Raw genomic sequence first — 14,644 nt, 5'->3', positions numbered from 1 at the left:
TGGCTGTGATGTCACCAGTGACTCGATATGTGAAGCATCCCTTGGGGATGGCAGAGGTATCTCTTGTTGATTTTTATGACCATGTTGGACTGGGCATATTTGTTTGCTTTCTCAATCACATTTAGAACCGTCTTCACTATGGGACTTCAAAAAAATGATTGTTAATGAGGGAATTCAAGATGGCAGAAATCTTCCTTGAAGCATAATATTCATCAGTTCATAGCTACACACTATTGACGGGCCTTTGAAAGAGTGTCAACGTTTCTCCCCACTTTTTGTTTTTTTGTTCTATGGCACAGTGTTGAACTGTTAATTCATTCAACAGAAATTTCTCAACAGTGTTTTGTGTACATGCAATATTATGCAAGCCATTGATAATTTAGCAACATACACTCCTGCTGGATTTCTGGTTTTCTTTGACAGATTCAAAACAGATTCAGTTATTGGTCATATATGACCATTATTTTTGTTGTTGTTCAGTGAGGAAACCAGAAAGGTGTATTTATGTTACTCTATGTGTTTGAGTTTATAAAGGAGCCCTCTGGAACCTAAGAAACTTTATTCAAGCATATTTCTGCAGTTGTATAACTGCCACCACATGAGTTGTGGTGTCTGTAAATATTAGGTAGAACTGGCAGATAGACCACTAACTGTGAGTAACTGGAAGATAATAACAACTACAACAAATACCCTGCAGAGCACACTTTCATAAAAGAATAACTAATATTACCTAAGCAATCCTTTGGTTCCTCATTCTCTAAAAAGAAAACAGATTACAGGAGAAACTCCTCAGTATATAGCATTCACTAAAGTAAATCCTAATTGGACCACAGTACACACTGCCCCATAAATGGAAATACACATGTTTGTGAATTAGTACGAACTCTAGAAGCAGAATTACCAAGGTATTAAGCGCTTTCCTTGAAGAAGTGGAATTGGATATGGTAGACAGATTTTATTCTTGTGCTGTATATTTCTATAGTGTTGGAATTTATAATCATGGGTAAAAATAGATACATGAGACCTGGAAGGTTAGTATTTGCAAGCTATGGAGGGCTTAAAACTAGTAGAAGAAATTACAAAAGAATAGACCAATAGGATTTGACAACAGATCTGTACTTTTGTGGAAAAAATGTTGCTAAACTAGAGAAGATATTGCTTCACATCCTCAGAAAGTAAGATTGTCTGCTAGGCTTGTTGCTGTGGATAACTGGCTCCCAGATGGATTTCCAGGTTCTTGTGCCTAATGAACAAATTGGATGTTGCACACAACAGTCTGGAAAAAGCAACTAATTTTAATGAAGTTTAAAGGGAAAAGGTATGCTGAGAGCAAGCAGGCTCTTGCAGATGGAAAAGAAAACACCATGAATTGAGAAGAAGAATGGACACTGAGTGGGTTGGGCTTCAGGATTTGAAATGTGCTCTGAGCCCAGAAAACACCTATTGGGTCTTAGAGAGCATGCTTAATAGGTGCTGAGTCAGGACAGTTCTCTGCACTGCGCATGTCCTTTTCCATCACTACCTACAGCAACCACCCCCAGGACAAAGCTTAGGGACTTTGGCATTGGTTTGGGTGAGTGGAGGATCGTGTTCCCAGAGATCCTAATTGTACTATCTATACTGGGCTGAATAATGACCCTCCCAAAGATGCTTACAGTCCAGTTTCTAGAACTTCTATGTATGTTACCTTGTGTGGTAACTGGACCTTTCCATGTATGTAAATTAAGAATGTTAAAATGGGAGGTTGGCTGGGATTACTCAGGTGGGCCCAATATAATCAAAACATTTCTCATGAGAGGGAGGCCGGAAGATGAGAACCAGCAGAACTACACTAGAAGCAGAGAATGAGTCAGAGATTTGAAGACGCCAAGCTGCTGGTGTTATCTGTCTGAGGTGAGCCCCTAGATCCTGTTCCCCATGTTGACCAGTGATCCTCCTGGCCAGGCTGTGGCCAGAGGAACAAATGTTTAAAGAGTGAGGGAATACCCTGTTAATCCTCTGAAAGGGGAGAACGAAAGAAGAGAGACAGGCAAAGAAAGAACAAGAGTCACAAGTGTGGTGCCAGAACAGAGGCCAGTAAGGCCAGCCAGATTTCCCTCTGCCCTCATTTGTCATGGCTAGATGGGAAGAAATAGAAACACAGATGTGTGAGCTGCCTTTCCCTTCTGCTTGGGGACATGAACTTAAATGTGAAATAGTCCATTCTTTGTACTAAAAGGAGGTGATTGTGGTTTTTGCGTTAAGTGATTTCTGCTCATTTCAGTATGTTCAGATAATCTGCGGAGGATGTACCCCAGGTCTCTTTGGAGATGCAGCTGATGTGTTGTTGTCTGGTATGTACCTGGGCCATGCTGCCCTCCCCTGTCCTCTGCCCCATCCGGGGACCTTTCCTTGGCCTGAAGATGGATGTGCCTGTGCTTCTTGCAAATGTTTCCGTCTTGAAACCTGGGAGACATTGACTAGTTTTCTTTTCCTCCTGAGTGAGGCAGACTCCGTTCACCAAGGCTGTTGTTACTTGCTGCTTTTCACCTTCATGCTGGATTCCATGGCATGTCCTGCAGCTCTGAATGTTATGATGTCCAGTCATTCAGGTATTTCTATAGGGCTGTACCAGCTTCTGCCCATTCCTCTTACCCCATTCTAAGTTGTGTGGTTATCTGTCTATTTGGTTTTATCAACAGAAGAAGAGCAATACTATGTAGCTTGGTACTCTTAGGCCGTGATTTGGGAACATGCTTCCCACAGGGGTTAGGGTTTTTTCTTTGCTGTAATCTATTGCCCTTTTGCCTTGATGTTCCCAGATCCTCCCATGGGGTGCATCATGAAACATCCTCCAGCACCATTAAATTCTTACAGCCCTGCTTTTTCATGTGATTTTATCATTGCTGGATCGCAGAGAGCTTGAATGTAGGGAAATGCAATAACCTGTCCCTCTGTTTTTATCATCTCTTCCCATAAGTTGTTTCGCTCCAAACAGCAATAGAGAAAGTGACTTGTCCAGGCCTGCATGACTTAAGGCAGCCTTGTAACTAATAGCAAAAGACAGCTAATCTTTTTATCATGTGACTTATATGCTAGAATTAGTTCACTTTACAACTTCAGTGTGACCAACTCTCTTGGTAGGAAATGTAGAATTAGTGCTCTAGAGACATTATAACACCTGATCAGAGGCTGAGGGATGATAGGCCCTGCAGGTTATGAGGTTGAGTACGGCCAGTTCTCACAGACGAGAAGGCTGAGACGAAGAGTCCCCTGTCCCAAATCTTACATAGTTTAGTGTTGTAGGTTAAAGCACTGATTCTTTATGGGTGGCCCTTGAACAAGATGGTGACTAATTAATATAAAGCAGGTGACTAATGTTTTATAGTTATTTGGTAGCACATCCATTTCTTAGGACACAACGTGCTTCCTTTATCAGAATGTAGACAGTGATCCCATAAGGCTATACTCACGCTTGGGGTGTGGTAGGGGGAAATAGCCTCCTGTTTGCAGGTTGATTCACTTTGAGTTAGTCTCTGTATGTTGTGCGGCATGACTAAGGAGGGACTGAAGGATAACACAGTGACAAATTGTGGAGCTGAGAGCAGTGTCCGCATTCTGCTATAAGCAAGTCAGAGTGATTCTAGATGGGCTATGCAGTTAACTTCTAGGACTTGATTGTCCCCTTGCCAATCAGGTTTCAACCTAAAAGTAAGCTTTCCTAGACCAGCACGATTTTCCATCTCTGCTCCAATTACCTGATTCTTCAAGCACTGTGTAACATGGGCTACCTCTTCAGAGTTGCTTTCTCCTGTCCTTTGAAATCAGGGAGATGTGAGTTCCTTTACAGGAGCCTCAGCCAAGAGCCTCCCTTTCCAGCCAACAGTTCTCATCTAAACAGGAAACACCCAGTTCTTGCAGAGTGGTATTTGGAACAAGGTGCTGGCAGTGGGTGTCACTGGGCTCAGAGTGCACATTTTAGATCACAGCATGCACATTGGTTGGAAGCCTTTTGAAGCAATGGATGCATCAGAGGTAATATAGACTTTGTTTAGCTGTTTTTGTTGTTATTGTTTGCCTGCTGGATGCTTTTGTAGTTCCTTGCACTGTGATTATATTTCACATGGCTCAGTGAAGTCTGACTTCTTGGTGGAGGTGGTTACTGGGCTTTGCAGTTAGAAATTTGTTGCATGAAATTTGCCTTTGCCCTTTACAGGAACGAAGGAGTTGCCTTCTCACAGTTACTTACTTCTCATTCACATTATCTAATGCTGAATTCTGATGTCTTTTGCTCTGTTTTTGTTGTTTATTGAGTTCAAAGTTGACCTAAGTAAAGACTTCTGAACTGTCGTTGCAATTCCTAGCTCTACCACTGACCAGCCTTGTGACTATGGATCTTTGACTCACCTTGTAAGTCAAAGATACCTCGCACTTGTAAGGTGAGGTTAATCAACAGTATCTACCTGGAAGGGCCATCCTGATGGTTAGGTGACAGTGTGTGAACAGCACATGTAATATTGGGGCTGCATGCATGTGTAATATTCGGGCTGCACAAACGTAGCCTTCTGTAAAGTGCATGCTCTCAGTCTTGATTTCCCCCACCTCTTCTTCTCTGTTGTTTGTAATATATGTTAAATAAATTTGAGAATTTAAAGCCTTCAGCCTCTTGATCAAATTTACTTATTAAATAGTAGATACTTTGCAACTACACCCTAGCAGTCTTTGTGGTTGTCCTTTGAAGGAATAAATTGTAATTTCATAATTTCATGGTTCCTCTGCCAGAAGATGTAGTTCTTTCTCGTTTCCTTGTATAATGATGGTGATAGAATAATTAGAATCCCTTCAACCTCTTTGTAGAAAATTGAGAATAATTTAGTTTTGTTAGCTAGCTCTTGTCTGTTCGTGAATCTTGACAACACCCATTCATGACCACACTGAATTTATAATGGAAAATGGGTATATCTAGAGACAGCTGCTAGGTTTGCGTGTAATGAGGACCAGCTGGCACTGACATGACTCTTTTTGTTGTTTGTTTCCCATCTGAGGTCCCCATATTCGTGGCACTAATAATGTATAGCCCCTTATACATCCCCCTTTCAGTGCTGTGGGCGCACAAGAGGTCCTGTATGGTCTTGTTTACTTGCTCTTACTTTACTGTCTCCGGGATAATAATGGGATCCTGCTAGAGCAGGGCTGCACACCCGACATGTTTGTACAACCCTCCTTACATCTTTGTCCTTCGATTTTTGTTGTGTTTTATTTTGTTTTTGATTACGCAGTAAAACAAGAGCCAGCTGTGTGATGTGGAATTTGTTTAACCTGGTGTGGCTCACACTTGTGATAGTTTCCTTCTTTGGGAAAGATTGCAGGGATTTTTTCTGCTTTGGTCATGGATGTGTATTCTTCTGTGAGTTTATTTGTTATAACTCTCTGTGTGAGCGGTGTTTGGGTTCTGGGAGTATGGCAGCCTTCTTGGACTTCAGACCTGAGATCTCCTGGGCTCCTCTGACCCTCACCACAGCATGGTGAGGTTATGGCACTCGTATTCTCCTCTGAAGAAGCAGAGGAAACTTGCCCAGGACCACAGAGTACTGACAAAGGGCGCAAAAACCTGAGTCCTTGTGGGCGCTGATCCAGAGTCCATGCTGTTGTCCACCCGGTGACCTGTTCTTGTCTTGCCAGCAGTGCTGTGAGGATGAGATGAGACAGGCAGACTGAACAGCACTCTGTTCAGGTTGCCGTATTTGCAGTATTGTCAGGGTGTTTAGTTTTAAGTTTGAGAAACAAGAACATAGGACCTGTCTAATTTTGGCAAGGAGACCATGGAGCTAGCTTTTAGAAGGTGGTATTAAGGGTGACCTTGAAAAATAAGTAGAGACAAAAGGATGTGGCAGGAATACCTGGGAGAATGGTACAGCCAGATGTATGTGAAGGGTGGAAAAGAGACTGAGGCAATGCATAGATGAGGAATACAGGAGAAACCACAGGTCAAAAGTTAGGATGAGTTTGGAATGGTTGGCTGGAGCCAGATGTTGAAGGGTTCAATGTCTTATGGGTTAGCACTTCTGAAAAAGTTCCCTAATGAGGGTTTCTGTCAAGCCATGCTTTGTTGCAGGGCTGTCCCTACACATCACTGCAGGGGGTTCAGCAGTATCCCTGAGCATTCCCGGTAGGCACCAGAAGCGTCTTGTAACCTTCCTCCCATTGTGAGACGCTAAAGTGTCTCCAAACATTACCCAATGTCCTCTGTGAACAAGTGTATCCTTGGCTGAGAACTACTGCTTGAAAATAAAGTAAGATTAGAAATTTCCGCTCTCTCAGGAAGCAGAGCAAAGGCTGTGGTGACCCTCAAAAGGGTCCATGAACTCAATACTTTCTTCAACATCCCAGGGCTACTGGGTATTTTCTTATCTCTAAAAAGCGTGTATTTGTTTTGCCCCGCTCTTTAATCTGTTGGTGATGTTCTTAAATATAGAAAGATTTTTAAAAAATTATATTTGTATCAAATGAATGTTTATCTAGGGTGGGCTTCATATATTAAATGGGTTTTTTTACTTGTTCAAAAGGTTGTCATGTTACTTACAGAGGGCAAGAACCAAAAGAGGAAGCTGCCTTCATTTCTAGTCCATCGTCACCGTACATGATGCAGGCCCTAGGCTGCCAGAATTCTAGTTGTCTCAAGAAATTGGAAATAGGTCAAGCATAATGACACACGCCTATAATCCCAGCACTGGAAGGCTGAGGCAGAAAGATCGTCATGAATTCGAGGCCAGCCTGGACTACATACATAGTGAGACTCTGTGTCAAAAAAGAAAAAGAAATAAGAGTGTCAAGTCCATTCATATTTTAAACAGGCTTCAACCAGGGGATGGGAAGGGAGACTGTGCAAACCAAATATAAAGTGTCTGCATTCCCCAAGTCTTGTTTATCACGTGCATACCATCACCACATTCTGGCTTTCTCTGGTTGGTAAAGCAGGACTGAAGAGGAGGCAGAGCTGCTGAGACTGAACTGGGGCCACTATATAAATGTGGTCAGATCACCAGTAACCCTTGCGGGGACCACTACCTGCAGCACAAGTGTGTTTGTCGGTGTCATGCCCTGGGGATCTGTAATCTCAGGGATGCCTGTGAGGGCCACTAGGTCCCCCACCTGCCTTAGCAGGAGCAGTTCTAACTCAGTCCTAGCTTTGGGTTGATGTGTTATTGCCTACTCTCTCTGTCCTCTCATTTTAGGAAAAGGATCTTTCTCGTATTCTGCGTTTTTAGGTCTTCTCAGAGTGGCCTTCCTCTGCATACATACTTACTCTTCTTTCTCATAACAAGGAGTCCAGAAGTAATCTGGTCTGCCAGAACCGGGTAAGGAGAAAAGACCTCCACCCTCACGTCCTCAGGCGACTGTAGCTACAGCACACGTCCTTAGATGGCACAAGCTGCTGGTAGGCGCCACACACTTAATTCACAGCGAACTTTGCATGAACCAGAATTCCTAAATCTCTTTTATATGTTCTGCTACCAAGCCATATTTCTTTCTTCCACTTGTAATAAATTATTTTAGTATCCTTGGGGGTGGCAGTGACGCAAGAGCGATTGAAGCTGGTAAAGCTATTAGTTCCTCTCAGTGCTCCTGGACTGTTACTGAGTTTTTAAATATGTTTGCATTTGAAAATGATTATTCTTTTTCTTTGTTTTAACTGCCTGCTGCTTCTAATCTATATAATCTAGGAGATTGTGTGTATAATCTAGGAGATTTAGGATATCAGACTCAGTAGCTGATCTCTGCATGTGGACCCTTTCTTGGGAGTCAGGCATGTGAACACAGGGTGGACACTGGTGTTTCCTTTGCTGTCGGAACCTTCTGCTGTGTGTATAGCTCAAGCCCATTGCTTAATGTTAGGATTTTTAGAGGAAGCCTATTCTCTCTCCTGTAGCCACCATCTTCCCAGATTTCCTGGACAATTGGGACTTCCGCTGAGAGGCAACTTACTCAGGATCCAAACTTGGATTAGACCAAATCCTTAAGTCCACCTGCCCTCATGAAGGCCATGTTTCCATTGTAGCAGTGAGGTCCTTTGTGTGTTGAATGGCCTCCACTCTTATGCAGCTTGAAGTTTGTTCATGTTTTTAGACCAGCGTCCATGAGGTGGGTGTGATTGGTCATTACCCGAGCGGTCTTTGTGGTCTGCCTCTCTTAACCTTTTGATGAAGAGATGGAAGAAGTAAGGTTTGGGTTTGCAGACAAATAGGTGTTTCAGAGAAACTTTTTCTTTGTTTCTGTTGCTAGAGTGTATGTCACTAAGTAATCTTTTATATAAAGTTAGGATTGCCTGTTTGGTCCAATGATATAGATAATTCTTCAATTGTAGATGCAGAGCTGACTGAAGCTACCAGCTGTCTAGTACACCTCAGCGTGTCAGTGGAATATAGAGATTTTACCCAGAATATGTCTTCTACAATTTCAGTCTTATTTGCTTGATTTATATATCTCCTCTTTTGATTTGTTTGCTAAAGTCTGGCTGACGTCTGTAGGATTATAAAGACTGAATGATTATGAAACTGTAAGCCATTATGCAGGTCAGCAAAATAAAGTTTTGCAAGCAGGTTTGATTTTTTTTTTTTCTGTCAGCATCTTTCTAACCAGTCCATCCCTTTAATTTGTGACTTCTACTTAAAGAAAAGCAATTGGGCTAGGGGGTGGGTGGGACATGAGTGGCAAATAGAACTAAATGTTGTAATTTTGATCTTAAATAGAAACTAAGCTTTTGATTAAGAACCTGAATTACCCATTATATTCTGTTCCAGTTACTGATATCCAGATACATCTTGATAAACATGTGATGTTAATATGTGGAAAAACAGTCTATATGACAGCAAATTTTAATGTTATAAGATCAGATTACAATTCTTTTGAGGATTGCTATGAAAATTATATTCCAGCTATCACCTCTGATGAACTTGGAGGGAATATAAAAAGGATTTTGGAGTCAGATACTCATTTTACTGACTGTGTGACTTGGATAGTTCCTCTCACTTATGTGGGTTTTTGTTTGTCCAAGTGAAAAGCAAAGTTGAGAATTACGGATATGGCACAGAGGTGGGGACAGAAAGGGGAAGAGAGAGGAGATTCTCCTTTGCCCCCAGACCCTTTCAGACAGAGTGCAGAGCTTTGACTGTGGTTCCTCAGTAGTCGTGCTTTCCAGATGATTCGTGTCCTTTGGGGCTAGTCTGGCTTTCTCAGAGTGCTCTCAGGATGGGCTTTTGGATGTGTGCTCTGGTCCAGATGTCTGACTAGCTCTGGGGATGTCCTGGCCTCTCTTTGTACTGTGTGTGATATTCCTTTTAATGCAGCTGTGTCTGGATTGTCATTTGAGACAGCCAATAAGTGTCCCTTCTCCAGGCTTATTTGGAATGAAAACCAAAACCTCTCAGTAAGTCAGACCCCTCATTAGGAAGATGTCTAGATAAAGAGATGTGGCTGATCATATAGCCATGACATTTCCTTCAGGGGCCAAAACACTCATTCTGTACTCCTTTCTTCTGTAGTGGGAAAAATGTTCTTTTTTTTTTTTTTGTCTTTTTCATTTTTATCGGTACCGGGAATCGAACTCACAACCGCCTGCTTGTAAGGCAGGTGCTTATGCTGCTGAGCTAAATCCCCAGCCCCGGGAAAAATGTTCTTACGAGTAATCTGACAGACTTGTTCTAATCTAGTACCTAAAGGAATAAAAATCAAACTTTAGAAAAACTTACGTGAAAGAAAAATTTTTCCGCCTCTGTTTTATACACAACAGAGATGGGTTGTGGGATATTAAACTCTTCAAACCCTTTTACATCTGGATTGGAGTGCTTTTCCGAGGAGTGCAAGGACCTGCACTTCGCTTACCACGGCAGCTCTTTAACCTTTGAAATCAATAACAGTAAGGAGCAGATGGGGCCACGGAGACGTCCAGAGCTGCAGCTGCGGAAGGCCTGTCTTCTGGCAGCCACACACTCAGTAGAATCACATCATCCTTCTCCTGTCCACCTGGACATCCTCCCCATCTCTGTGGCTTCCTACTTGTCAAAATTCTGCTTCCAAGCTCAGCTCAAATGCCTGTGCTCCATGAAAATCTTCTCCTGTCACCTCCATTGGGAACTGTGTTACCTCTCCTGTGCACTCTCTGGCCATTAGTGAGATTCACTGCGGCCTTTGTCCCAAACCTTCAGTGACAGAATGTTATTGGATATGTACTTTGTGCTTTCTGGAGGGCCTGCTTCTCCTTGCTTGAACTTGTATTAAGTGTTGACTGAGTGCCTGGCCTCATGCTAAGAACTGGAAATAGGTAAACCTTGGAGGTACCAGCAGGTTGGGGACACTCAATTACTCCCTGTGCTGTACAGCACATGTAGGAAGCAAGTACTTCAATATTTCCATATGAATTATTTTATGTAGCTTGGAGGTTTTGCTTTTTGAAGATAGAAGAAGGTCTTACTCAATTGACTTCCAAGGGAGTGCCCCGCCCACTAGTAGATACCCAGTATATACATTTTGAATGAGTCACTTACCATTTAGTTAGCAAAAAGTATTCATGCTGTATTAACTGTACTGTACCACTAGATCTGGCGTGGTAATGGGAGAGCAGGCCATGAATGCCACCAGAAATCAGAAGATGAAGAGACTCTATCTTGTGAAGTGCAGTTCAATCTTTTCTCTCCTATAAAAATCTTCTTAAAAGCATTTCGGTAGGGGTGAGGTTTCTCCTAATGTGGAAACAAAATTGACAGGTAAGAAAACTGTGCACACCAAGATTTGAGGGCACAGACAGCTATCCCAAAAATAGTAGGATATAGTACGGTAATCATCCTTAATTTCCTATTAACTTAATCTGAAGCCCTGTATAATTTACACTGTCTTATCATGACTGATCTTAGTTGAATCTAGTTTGTTAGATTGCTGTTCTGTATCAACAGATTTTATCCAAATCTGTTGTGATGGATAGTATCAAGCTGAGAGTATAGGCAACTACACTGAAGATGACAAGATTCACTAGGATACCCATTCTGGTTTGATTATTACCGGCATTTGAAGTTTTACACTATTCTACAATGTTTTGTTTTTATTAATATTGTTATGTACTGCTATATTCAATTGTACTATGCCTGATGATGTAGACAATTCTATTAAAGATAACAAGAGACAACACAGTAATCATTGTAGAACACCTTGTACTTTGGTTTTATATGACTTTTTCATTTCGTGTTTTTATAGAGTATGTTTTGTTTTGTCTTGCTTTGTTTCGTTTCTCCCTCCTAATATAGAAAGAATAGAAATACATATAGAGACTCATGCATGTGTAGAACCTATTAACAGTTTATGAGAACTGATCATATAACGCATGATGAAATGAACAACTACTTTAAAGAAAAAGAGACACTACAATACCCAGTGCTGATCCCGTAGCATCATGATGTGTAATCCACCAATCCTATTATTCTTTGCTCAGAGTGATGTTAGCCTGTTTTGTTTTGTTTTGTTTACTCTTAACATACATGAAGGAGTGGACAGCTATTTTGAAGAGAATGAGAGGCACAGTGACAGCTATTGTTGACTTCCCAGTTGTCTGATCTTGAAGACCTAAAACGCTTTCCTCATCTTGTTCAGATCAGTCCTATACTGTGCTGTTTCATGTGAATTCTCTGTGTGTGAAGATATGGTCAACTATTTGGAAGGAAACAGACAATATGATAGATGATAGTGAAGATCTCTGATTGTCTTGCTTTGAAATTTATGTTTCTTACATTGCTTTCTTATGTTCTGTTGTGTTCAATTTTGTGCTCTTTAAAAAAAATTTTTTTTAAAAAGAAAAGAAAAGAAAACTGTGCACACAGGAGGAGCCTCCAGCAAAGCCCCCTGAGCTGACTGAGCATGGTGCATCTCTGCCCTGTTAGGAGGGAGAAGATGATGTTGATGAGCAGTGATGCAACTGACAGGGACTGTGGACTGCAGGGAGCTCCATCCCTGTGGGGGGCTGCTGCAGGCCTTGGGCGGGACAGGGGCCAGAATTGCCGGTGGGACTGCAGTCACAGGTAACAAGATGGCTCACCCTTCAGCAGAGTGTCTGGGAGCTTTCATTTTTTCTGTTTTTATACAGTTTTGGTCTTGGAATTGTGACTTTTACATCTAAAGGAAAGAACTATTCAGATGGATGATTCTTCATTGTGGTTTACCATTTGTAAATAATACCACTTGTCTGTTGACTATATAAACATTTCCGTTTGTTCATACAAGTAACTCAGTTCACTTCATCCTGTCTGGTGGGCTAGGTGTCTCATCTCTTAGGCAAAAAGATTGAGACCTGGAGAAGCAGAGTCAGCTTTGACCTCACTCCTCTGACAGCAGATGTACAAAGTATGGCTAATATTTTCTCTCATTATAGTTATAGATGCAAGGTATTTTCATTGAATGCTGTCAATTTAGAAGTCTTTTGAGTTGATGTCATCTTTTATTTTCTTAAATATTAACCTCAATGATTATTTAAAAAACATAATAGCCCCACCAGACTACTTTGAGTCCCAGTAAAAGTGTAGCTCCCAACATTTATTTCTAAATTTTAATCAAGACATTTCAGGACTGTTTGTGATGTTCTAATAGACAATGTGGTTTAAAATTTGCCTGAAATTGTCTTTAAGAGACCTGTATGCATCCAGGTGTATTCTTTTAGCAGCAGAAATGGGAAAACTGTTCTTGAGAATCTGAGTTTCTCATCCAACTCTACGTTTAGGAATTGTCTGAATCATCTGCTTATGTGGTTTAGTTAGACCAAGTTATGTTTGATGGGTGTTATCAGAGAATTACTAATCTCAATATGAAAATGTGGGGTTTTAGGATACTATAGCATTAATTCAATTGAATTAATTTGGCAAGTCCAAGATTTGTTTCTTGAAAATCTGAAGTGGCTATTTTGTCTGATTTTTAGAACTAAATTGTATATAGTATAAATGTAACTCAAAAAGCAAAATTATGAATATAGATAAGAACAACTAAGATGATTTTTGTATAATTACAGTTTATTTTGTTTTTCTGATCAAAATGTAATTCATTACCATCATGGAAACTTCAAAAAGTCTGAGAAATACTAAAATTAAAATCACCTAAAATTCTAAATATAGACTTACCATTAGTATTTTAAATGTTTATTTTATAGAGAAAAAATTGATCTTTCTTTGCCCCACTGTTGAAATCCTATAACATGCAAATTCATTTTCTCTTTGGGCAAGAAAAGCTGGCAGAATAGTGTAAGCATCTTTTTTGTCAGTAATAAAAGTCTTTAGCAAATGACTGATTGGTGACCGGCACCCTGCCTAGAAATTGAAGAAAAAAGTGCTAAAAAACTGGAAGAGTATTTTTCGATCAGGATTCTCATCCCACCAAAGTAGCCTGCACAGGTTTGCATGCAGAAGTGTAAGGAGAAGGAAGATGAAGTCAGTAGTTCTACCCGTGAAGGGTAATGAATGAGTTTTGCAGGTGAGTTCTCCATGCAGAATATTCTGTAAGTCTGAGTTACATTATCTTACTTTTCTCCATTAGGTTTCTGAGCTGGAGTCACTGTACTGAAAACTTGAAATATAGAACTTGAAATACAGAACGTTGTTAAAATCATGAAGACAGAAGAGGAAATAGAAATAAGACAGAGGAATTAGGAAAGGGAAATGGCTAATTCTAAAGCATTTGGGAGATAAGTACTGAAGTCAGGCCAGAGTACGGATGCTAGTGAAGAAATACTACTTAAGGAGGACAGGGTGGAAAAAAACTATTATCCATTTCCTGAAATGGTAGGCAAGGAACGCTGTCAAGCCGCTGTATACATTCTCTTTGAATTTCCAAAATATGAGTAAAATCCTCTAGGAGAAAGTTAGCGTATCATTTGAAGTTTCTTTTATAGGTGACTCAGAACCAAGATTTAGGTTATGTCTAACAGTAGGTTAAGTGAACACCCCTAAAGCCTTTGGGTAGGGGCAGGCTTGGGCTGCGTGTGACATGTGCTGAATTATTTGGTACTCGCAATACAGCAGCTGGCCAGGAGGTAAAGATGGCAGACCTGGGGTTTGAATCCAGGGATGCCTCTGTCTAATGTCCATGGCCTTGCTAACACTTTCAGGCCTTGGCTTTCATGTTACCCGGTGCACAAGGAGTTGGTCTCCGTACCACTGCAAAATGCACACAGTTCCTAATTGGGTTGTTGAAATTTGTTGCAAAAGCCTTCTGAATTTGATTGTATTCATTTGTCATTTAGCGAATCTACATGTGATTAATTGGTAAATGAGAAAACACATGAACATTTTAAAAGAATCAGCGTGTCTTAATCTGATGAAACTCTACTATTCCTTAAAGGATCAGAACACAGCCACAGTGGCAACCAAGAAACCATGAGCTGGGTTCAGGAAAAGTTTCCCTTGAATTTCCTGTGTAAGGAAAGGAGAGTCATTCACTTACCAGTACTATCACTGCCCTGAAGTAGCTCTTGTGTCACTGACAGCCAGTGCGCTTGCCTCTAACAGCATTTGAGAAGACAAATGTTCCCTGTACTAGGCTGCAAATGGATTAAAGCAGTGTTGATCCTCATCTGTCAGAACAATTAACATGAGTAAAACACTTGCCCTACTTAAAGCAGATGGAAGGAGGGGAG

At 41.0% G+C, this 14,644-nt stretch overlaps 1 protein-coding gene and 1 long non-coding RNA gene across 6 annotated transcripts in view; one reads left to right on the top strand and one right to left on the bottom strand.

Annotated features, from left to right (window-relative positions):
- Positions 1–14,644, top strand: part of Mcc (MCC regulator of WNT signaling pathway) — a 406,401-nt gene that overhangs the window by 263,151 nt on the left and 128,606 nt on the right. The gene's annotated exons all lie outside the window — the stretch shown is intronic.
- On the bottom strand, positions 6,528–14,567 carry LOC134471636 (uncharacterized). Of its 2 annotated transcripts, none has more exons than XR_010041141.1 (3): positions 14,452–14,567; positions 9,729–10,718; positions 6,528–8,174 (listed from the first exon to the last, which is right to left on the bottom strand). It is a non-coding gene; the product is annotated as an uncharacterized LOC134471636 (long non-coding RNA). The 2 variants fall into 2 exon arrangements; XR_010041142.1 differs by having other exon boundaries at positions 10,524–10,718.

The sequence above is a fragment of the Cavia porcellus genome, unplaced genomic scaffold (genome assembly GCF_034190915.1).
Source record: "Cavia porcellus strain 051 isolate PalLab524CR breed Dunkin Hartley unplaced genomic scaffold, mCavPor4.1 scaffold_19, whole genome shotgun sequence".
In the NCBI taxonomy this organism is placed as follows: Eukaryota; Metazoa; Chordata; class Mammalia; order Rodentia; family Caviidae; genus Cavia; species Cavia porcellus.
Note: the sequence above shows the minus strand (reverse complement) of the source record. Positions and strands in the feature narration are given on the sequence as shown.